This window comes from Piliocolobus tephrosceles, chromosome 13 (genome assembly GCF_002776525.5).
Source record: "Piliocolobus tephrosceles isolate RC106 chromosome 13, ASM277652v3, whole genome shotgun sequence".
NCBI classification, from domain to species: domain Eukaryota; kingdom Metazoa; phylum Chordata; class Mammalia; order Primates; family Cercopithecidae; genus Piliocolobus; species Piliocolobus tephrosceles.
In genome coordinates this window covers 6,315,224-6,324,752 of record NC_045446.1, presented here as the reverse complement: position 1 = coordinate 6,324,752, position 9,529 = coordinate 6,315,224, and the positions used below count along the sequence as shown (strand labels likewise).

The following is a 9,529-nucleotide window of genomic DNA, read 5'->3' as shown; positions in this document are numbered from 1 at the left end:
TTTCACCGTGTTGGCCAGGCTGATCTCAAACTCCTGACCTCGTGATCCGCCCACCTCAGCCTCCTGAAGTGCTGGGATTACAGGCGTGAGCCACTGTGCCCGGTCATAATATTCCTTTTTATGCATCATTCCTTTTTATGGCCTCTCTGACCTCCATCAGGTGGTGAATAGACTACGTTTCATTTATGCTTTCATCAATTATGGACATTTGAACTGTTTCCATGTTTGGCTCTGTGAACACTGCTGTTAACATGTGTGTACCTGTATGTGTACATACATGAGTAGAGGGGTTCAGTTCTTTTGGGTATATACGTAGGAGTGGAATTACTGGTCATAGGATCATTCTATGTGTAACTTTTTGAGGCACTACCAGGCTGTTTTCCACAGCAGCCAGAGGTGTCTTTAAAAGCAATTGTCAGCTGGGCTTGGTGGCTCACACCTGTAATCTCAGCACTTTGGCAGGCCAAGGCGGGTGGATCATCTGAGGTCAGGAGTTCGAGACTAGCCTGGCAAACATGGCAAAATCCCGTCTCTACTAAAAATACAAAATTAGCTGGGCACGGTGGCGCATACCTGTAATCCCAGCTACTCAGGAGGCTGAGACGGGAGAATCGCTTGAAACTGGGAGGCCGAGGTTGCAGTGAGCTGAGATTGTGCCATCACACTCCAGCCTGGGCGACAAGAGTGAAACTCCGTCTCAAAATAAAAATAAAACTAAAAGGAATGATCACTTCCTGCTTCATGAATGAGGAAACTGAGGCTCTGGGAGATGGGAAATCCTGCCCAGAATCTCACAGCTGGAGGCCAGGCCGGGCTTTGAATCCAGGCACCGGAGTCTGAGTCAATGGTGTGTGCTTTGTGTTGGAGCTGCCCGGGGGCTGGATGAGGGCAACATTTAATTAGTGAAAACCACTACCCCCTCCCGGCTGTTACCTCTTGAGCACTTTTCTATTTAGCATCCTGTTTAAGGCTCGCACTCTCTGATGTGGAGGTGCAGTAATTATCCCCATTTCACAGGCAGGATGTTGAGGTTGGAGGGGTTGAGGGGTTCTCGTGGGCCAGGTCTCAGCCAGGCTTGCTAACCCTGGAGTCTGCCGTCTGCTCTGAAGCGGTCACTGTGAGCTGGAGAGCTGACCTGGCCCTTTTGCCCTTGTGATGTACGGTCCTGGAAAAAATATTTGCACAAATAGCTTCATAGGAGCATACATGGAATTTGGAATTTAAAAATACATTAAAAAGTATGTATTTACCAGTATTACCAATATATTAGCCAGAGACTCATCTCCCTGATGAGGCCACCTTTCCTTTTTCAATCTTCATCTCCGCTGGCACTTTCTCATAACTGTCATTCATTCTAGTAGAAATCATGGTTCACGGTTATGCTGCGTGTGTGGTTTTTGGTTTTGACATGTCGAACATTTTTGATGTTACCGCAGTCATTTTCTTACTACTTTAATTAGTGCCACCTTTCCACGGAGACAATAGTCTCCGTGGTGCTGGAGTTACCCCTGCTGCTGGAGATCGTTCAGTTTTTTTTTTTTTTTTTTGCTGTTACAAATAAGGCCTCAGCAAATATTGTGACTAAGACTTTTTCCTTCTTTCTGGTGTTTCTTGGGACAGACTCCTGCGGGGCGATCCCTGGGGAGAGGGCGTAATTATTTTATGTTCATGATGCAACAGTTCCCACCGTGTTTTCTGAAAGGTTTGTTTTGCAGTCTGAGCTGACAGATGACTTTCTGTTTTTCGTGGTGATCTGGTGGGTCCTGGGGTGTGATGGTGGCCGGGCGGGCTGCTTCAGCCGTCAGCCTGTCCGTCCCTCACCCACACGCAGAACTGAGGCCCCAAGGTGCAGCCTCAGGTGTCTGCTGCAGCCTGTGCATCCGTCATCGCCCCAGGTTTGTTGCCTTCCTTTCTCCTTCTCGAATTACACTGCCCAGAGCTCAGGCTAGAGGTCAGCAGGTCATCACTGGATGGAATGACCTGGAGCAGGCCGGGGCACCTTTCTGATGGTATCTGGGGGCTGTGTAGTTGTCACCCCTGATCTGCAGGGGGCTGTGAAATGAGAGACCTTGGCCACATGGGCACATCATGTGGGAAGGAGCCCCGAGGACCAGCACCTGCCACGACCCCCCCACACTCTACTCCAGTGTGCTCCCACCCCAGGACCTTTGCCCAGGCCTGCCAGCTCCTTTTCTCCCAGCAAGGCCTGCTCTGACTGTCTCATGTAGCATGCAACCGCCTGACCCACTTCACCCTGCACCGTTGCCCTGATGCACGGCATTTATGATGTAACATTACTAAGGTGTCCTTATTGGCTATGTTTATTGCTTGTTTATTACCACCCACAGGAATACGGAGCCATTCAGGCCCGTGTCTTGGGTGCCTGGGTGGGCCAGCTGGTGCTGGGCACTCGCCTGCTGGAGGAGTGAGTGCCCGTGGCCAGCCAGCCCCTCCTGCTGCCTGGGCTGCATCTCTTCCTTAGTGTGCTGCTTTTACAGGCTTCTCTCCTGAACTGTCCTCTTAGCTTTTTTTGTTTTTCTTTTAAGCTTTAAAAGAAGTTTTTGTAGAGATGAGGTCTTGCTATGTTGCCCAGGCTGGTCTTGAACTCCTGGCCTGAGATGATCCTCTCTCCTCGGCAAGTGCTGGGATTATAGGTGTGAGCTACCGAGCCAGCCCTTCTACTCTGCTGCTCTGCTCTTCTGTCTCCCTCCCATCGGGTTCTGCTGCTGCCACGTTCTCCACCCTCCCCACCAAAGGCTGGGTTTTCTTTGTCTGGGTTTCTTACCCCTTTGGAGAAGAGAGGGCTGTAGGGCCTTGGCGTGGGGCCCCTCAGTGAGAGGATGCCCCATCAGCCAGAGCTCCACAGGCCCTGGTGGGCAGGAGGGGGAGCAGAAGAGGAGGTGCCATCTCTGCCTTCTGGGGGAGGGCAGGGGCCACCCACACAGAGCCCTCCTGCTTGCTGTGGACCCTGGGGCCACTGCCAGGTCCTTCCAAAGGAAAGCCAGCTCCCCAGCTGGTGGGAGGGTGATGTGGGTTCCTCTTAAACTTAGGAATTGAGTGTGTGGTTGTTTCTAAGTGTCTTAGAAGCCAGAGCGGCTCCTGGAAGGAGCCTGCCTGCCACGACGGGCCTCACCCTGGCTGTGCCCACAGATGTCCCCGGGGCCTGCCGCTGCTGCCCGGCTCTCCTGGCCTCCCCCAGTGTGGGTTGGGAAAAGCACAGGAAATTAAAAAACACCCCCATCTCTGGCCTTTGAAGAATGCACCTGAACAGCCGAGAGTGTAAACTGTGGTGAAATGTGGTCTTTCCAGTTTGGGGAGATGCAGGGCAGAGCTAGGGCTTTTGTACCCAGGGTTTCCAAGAGCTCCTGCCTCCCTCCCCTGGGCTGGCCAGGGCTCCCCGCTGGGACCTCCAGCTGTAGTAGACAAGGGTTTACTGGGTTGCTGGGCACTGTGGACTGCCCCGAAGGGCAGGTACGCCTGCCTTTACCCGAGTTCCCCTCCTGCCTGGAAGACATAGCCCATGGGAGGCCTCTTGTCTGTGGGATCCTCCAGCATCAGACACACTGGGGCCGGTGTCTGCCTGGTGGGGTACAGGCCTGGCAGGCCCGGTCCCCCACCTACTTGAACACCCGCGGTGGTGGTGGCTCGCTGCCTCCCGAGACAGTCTGTGTCACTGTTGTCCAAAGAAGCTGATTTAGAGTAGAAAGTTCCGTGTCTAGTCCCACTCTGTGCCTGTGTTAGCAGGGGACTCTCCGGCCGGAGCTGGGTCCACCCTGGTAGGGGGACTTCATGGGGCCTGGGCGACAGCACTGTGTGTATGTGTTTGTGTGTCTGGGTGTGTGTGTGTCTGAGGAGGTGGACCAGTTTCTCAAAAGGCCTGTGACCCCAAGATCTGTGGAATTTCAGCCTGGGCAGATCCACCTTCATTGGTGAGTGGGGACAAGCTGGGGGCCCTTGCCACAGGGGCAGCCAGGGCATGGGGCACAGCTGACCTCATTCACAAAATGGGAGTCTCAGTCATCCCTGCTCCAGCGGCCAGGATGATGAGTGGGAACACACCGTGTGGGGGCCACCTGGCCTGGGTGTGCTGCGGGTGTCCTTGTTGGTGATGGTTCCAGCGGCTTGTGCCACCAATGCCCTCTGGGTCTCACACACAACTGTCTTCCCTGCGAAGGCCCCTCCTGCCCCCAGGCCTCAGTGCTGCTTCCCGTCTCTGAAGGCCCCAGGCGCTTCCGCATCCTGGGCGTGATTCCTGTGCGCCTGCGGACCCCCTTGGGGCTGGCATCTCATCCTTTGGTGCAGCTGTTGGCCAGACCTCTGGTAGCGGGTGCTGCACTCCCCAGAGTGTGCCAGGGCCGCCAGGGACCTGGGCTCTTCCCTTGCATACTCACCGAGTGGAGGGAACTCAGTGTCTTGGAGTTGGGGTGCCAGCAGGCTGGGTGGTGCAGGTGAAATGCAGACAGACCCCTCAGCTGGTGTTCCAGAGCAGCTGCCTTTCCCCGCCCGAGGGATGTTGCCTGCAGCCCAGTCGGGGGTGGGGCCTGGGGGCCCTGCCTGTGAGCTGCAGAGTTGTCGCCTTTGACCCTGAGTTTTCTTCGTTATCTGTTTGGACCTGTTTGGGGAAGGGAAGGGGTGAGATTTGGAGATAAATGCCTTAGCTGTGGCCGTCTCCTCTTGTGAGAGGTCAGAATGTCCAGTTCCGCTGCAGTTATAACATCCCATTTTTTTGATTTTGTTTTCTTTTTCCTTTTTTTTTTTTGAGACGGAGTCTCGCTCTGTCACCCAGGCTGGAGTGCAGTGGGGTGATCTCAGCTTACTGCAACCTCCGCCTCTCAGGTTCAAGTGACTCTCCTGCCTCAGCCTCCCGAGTAGCTGGGATTACAGGTGTGTGCCACCTTGCCTGGCTAATTTTTGTATTTTTAGTAGAGGCAAGGTTTCGCCCTGTTGGCCAGGCTGGTCTCGAACTCCTGGCCTTAAGTGATCCGCCCGCCTTGGCGTCCCAGAGTGCTGGGATTACAGGTGTGAGCCACCGCACCCGGCCCAGAACTCTTTAATTCCCAACTGAAACTTTCCCCCTTAAGCAGGTCCCCACTCCTCCTCCCCCAGTCCCTGGTCCCACCATTCTACTTTCTGTCTCAATGAATTTACCTACCATAAGTACCTCATATAAATTGAATCATAAAGTATTTGTGTTTTGTATCTGGCTTATTTCACTTAGCATAACATTCTTCAGTTCCACCCATGTTGTAGCATGTGTCAGAATCTCCTTTTTTTTTTTTTTTTTTCCCAGACAGAGTTTTGCTCTGTCACCCAGGCTGGAGTTCAGTGGCGCGATCTCGGTTCACTGCAAAATCTGCCTCCTGGGTCCAAGCAATTCTCCTGCCTCAGTCTCCTTAGTAGCTGGGACTACAGGTGCGTGCCACCATGCCTGGTAATTTTTGTATTTTTTGTAGAGACAGGGTTTCACCATCTTGGCCAGGCTGGTCTTGAATTCCTGACCTCAGGTGATCCACCCGCCTCGGCCTCTCAAAGTGCTGGAATTACAGGTGTGAGCCACTGCTCCTGGCCAGAATCTTTTTCCTTTTTAAGACTGAATAACACTCCATTGTGTGGATGGAGCACATTTTGCCTCATCATTCATCCCGTAGTTGATGCATGGGTTGCTTTCCTGTTTGGTTTTTGTTTTGTTGTTGTTGTTGTTTGTTTTTTTTTTTGAGACAGAGTCTCACTGTGTCACCCCAGCTGGAATGCAGTGGCACAATCTTGGCTCACTGCGACCTCTGCCTCCCGGGTTCAAGTGATTCTCTTGCCTCGGACTCGCGACTAGCTGGGATTACAGGTGCACATCACTGCGCCCGGCTAATTTTTGTATTTTTAGTAGAGATGGGGTTTCACCATGTTGGCCAGGCTGGTCTCGAATTCCTGACCTCAGGTGATCCACCCACCTTGGCCTCCCAAAGTGCTGGGATTGCAGGCACGAGCCATCATGCCCGGCCGCCTCCGTCTTTTAGCTGTTGGGAGGGATGCTGCCATGATCCAAGGTGTATGCATATCTGATCATGTCCCTGTTTTCAGTTCTTTTGGGTATATACCCTGAAGCGGAATTGCTGGGTCCTATGGTCATTCTATGTTTAAGTTTTTGGGGAACTGCCATGCTGTTTTCCATAGTAGCTGCACCATTTTACATGTTTGCCAGTGGTGCACAAGGGTTCCAGTTGCTCCACATCCTCACCAGTGCTTGGTGTTTTGTGTTTGGATAGTAGCCATCCTCATTGGTGCAAGGCAGTATCTTATTGTAGTTTTGATTTGCATTTCCCTGGTGATTAAGGGTATGTTAAGCCTGTTTGGATGTGTTTATTAGCCATTTATATGTTGTTTTTGGAGAAATGTCTGTTCAAGTTGTTTGCCCATTTTTGAGTTGGGTTGGTTGTTTTCTCATTGTTGAGTTTTAGGAGTTCTCTGTATTTCATGGATATTAATCTCTTAGTAGATCTATGATGTGGAAATATTTTCTCTCATTCTGTGGGTTGCCTTTTTACTCTCTCGACAGTGTCTTTTGATGCACAGAATCTTTAACTTCCATGAAGTCCCATTTGTCTTTATTTGTTGCCTTTGCCTTCCCGTTGTTTGGTTTTCACCATATCCCTCATTGCCACGAAGAACTGTAGACCTAAGGTGATGACAGCACGGGTGGGGTGGTGGAGTCTCCGCTGTCATTTTCCTGGCCTCAGGTCCTCTGTGTGTCCTCCCATCCTGCGGAGCATGTCCCCTGGGAACAGGAGGGGCCAGGATTTGAGCCAGTGCTTGTCTTGGCGGGGGGGGCCCCGTGCTTGGAACTATCTTCCGCACTGCCCTGGGGTCTCCTGGGCCGTACTCTGGTCCTTTGTGCTCCCAGGTGCCCTCATAGAGGCTGCAAATCTTCCCCTGCTGAAATGAAACCAACTGAACTAAATACAGGATTCAGTTCCGTGATTGTCATTGCCTGAGTTGAGTTTGTTTTGGCTTTCTCTTTCTTGATGAAGATGGGAATGTGGGGTTGGCCGGGCTCCCCCATCTGCGCAGGAGGGCCCAGGGATCTGCAGTTTTCATGAGGAATGTCAGCTGTTTTGAGCCAAGGCTTCAGAGGTTTTTTGGGGGTGTTTGTGGCCAGCCCAGCCTAGCCCTGCTGGTAGCAGACACGGACTGATGGAGCTCCCTGGAGGCCCTTACCTCCTCGTGTCCACATCTTGTGTTCACTCCTCATGTGGCTTTTTAGTCCCTCTGAGTCTGTGTTGGGGGTTGCTGGACCCTCCTGGGCAGATGTCTGAGGTGTCTGGTGGGGTGATGGTCTCAAGGCCTCTGCCGATTCTCATTCAGCCCGTTGTGGGAATGAGGCGCTTGGCTGTGAGATGAGGCCTCTTGCACAGGCAGAAGGGGCTGAGGGCTGGGGTGCAGAGGGAGGTGAGGGAGCCAGCCCAGCCGCAGGCAGATCAGGAGTGCTTGGGGTGGGCTGGTGGAGGGAAGTGTGGGTGAGGCCAGGGGCCGAGGCCTTGGAGGCCAGGCTAGGGAGTCTGAGCTTGTTCTGCATGGCACTGGCACAGGGAGCTGTGAAAGGTGTCTGAGCCAAGCGGTGGCATTCCAGAGTGACCCTTTAAATGTGTTCCTTGTAGGAATGTCTAGAAGCAGGTGGGAGAAATGTGGAATACAGGGGTGGATGGGAAGCGGAGGCCACAGGCCAAAGAAAGGGGCCTGAGCTTGGACCGTGGTCAAAGGCTTGTAAGGGAATCTGGAGGCTCGGTCTGGCCTGGGCTTTGAACTCCTCAAAAAGCATGACCCTGTGGCTGGGTCTGTAGCGGGCAGCATGGCCAGGGCTGTGCCTTCATGTCCCTGTCCCCTGTGTCAGGCCAACAAAGGGGATGTGGCTTCTCTGTAGAACAGGACAGGGCCCCAACAGCCTCTGGAGGACGATGTGGGAGGTGGTGGGTGTGGCAGGAGGGGTCACCTGTACCTGGGGGAACAGACGTAGCGGTTGGTAAACAAACAGTTGCTAGGCCGGACGCGGTGGCTCACGCCTGTCATCCCAGCACTTTGGGAGGCCGAGGCGGGCAGATCACGAGGTCAGGAGATCGAGACCATCCTGGCTAACACAGTGAAACCCCGTCTCTACTAAAAATACAAAAAATTAGCGGGGCATGGTGGCAGGCGCCTGTAGTCCCAGCTACTCGGGAGGCTGAGGCAGGAGAATGGCGTGAACCCGGGAGGCGGAGCTTGCAGTGAGCAGAGATCGCGCCACTGCACTCCAGCCTGGGCGACAGAGCAAGACTCTGTCTCAAAAAAAAAAAAAAAACAAAACCAGTTGCTGTCACTGAGTGCAGTAAGAAGGCTGTTTGCTGTGCTGCAGGAGCCTCTGAATGGTGTGGGCCAGGACCACCCAGGTAACTTCTTGATAACGCCTTGGGGGTGGGAGGAAGGAATTGGAGGTCTTGGGCATGGGCAGGGCAGTGCCAGGAGCGCTCTGGGCATAGTGCTGCATCCCAGGGCTGTGTGTCCTGCTGGCTTAGCCAGTGGCCCTCACGGTTTGCTTCTGCCCCACAGCCTCGCCACTCCTGCTATTTGCCAACCGCCGGGACGTACGGCTGGTGGACGCTGGCGGAGTCAAGCTGGAGTCCACCATTGTGGTCAGCGGCCTGGAGGATGCGGCCGCAGTGGACTTCCAGTTCTCCAAGGGAGCCGTGTACTGGACAGATGTGAGCGAGGAGGCCATCAAGCAGACCTACCTGAACCAGACGGGGGCCGCCGTGCAGAATGTGGTCATCTCCGGCCTGGTCTCGCCCGACGGCCTTGCCTGCGACTGGGTGGGCAAGAAGCTGTACTGGACGGACTCGGAGACCAACCGCATCGAGGTGGCCAACCTCAATGGCACATCCCGGAAGGTCCTCTTCTGGCAGGACCTTGACCAGCCGAGGGCCATCGCCTTGGATCCTGCTCACGGGTAAACCCTGCTGCGACTCTACCTGGGTCCAGGGGGCGGGGAGCATCTCCATTTCTCTCTCGAATTGACGTGAGCCAAGTTATTTTTCAGAAAAAAGATGTGAATCTTAAAACGAGTTCGTGGGGGGTGCTTTGGCTCATGCCTGTAATCCCAGCACTCTGGCAGGCCAAGGCGGGTAGATCACTTGAGTCCAGGAGTTCAAGACCAGACTGGGCAACATGGTGAGACCCCATTTCTAAAAAAAAAAAAAAAAAACTAATCGGGTGTGGTGGTGTGCACCTGTAATTCCAACTCCTTGGGAGGCTGAGGTAGGAGGATCATTTGAGCCTGGGAGATCGAGGCTACAGTGAACTGTGATCCCACCACTGTACTCCACCCTGGGCGACAAAGTGAGGAGACCCTGTCTCAGAAAAAAAAAAGAACTCAGCTTTCAGGATTTGTTATGGTTGAGAGAATTTCTTCCCCTTGAGATTCCATAGTTACGTTTCTTTTTTTTTTTTTTTTGTGAGATAGAATCTCGCTCTGTCACCCTTGCTGGAGTGCAGTGGTGTGATCTTG

At 53.6% G+C, this 9,529-nt stretch overlaps 1 protein-coding gene across 1 annotated transcript in view; it reads left to right on the top strand.

Annotated features, from left to right (window-relative positions):
- Nucleotides 1-8,689: 8,689 nt before the first annotated feature.
- LOC111522423 (low-density lipoprotein receptor-related protein 5-like) overlaps nt 8,690-9,529 on the top strand; it is a 57,462-nt gene continuing 56,622 nt past the window's right edge. The window contains 1 exon segment of the mRNA XM_026447662.1: nt 8,690-8,971. The gene's annotated coding sequence lies outside the window, so the exon portion shown is untranslated.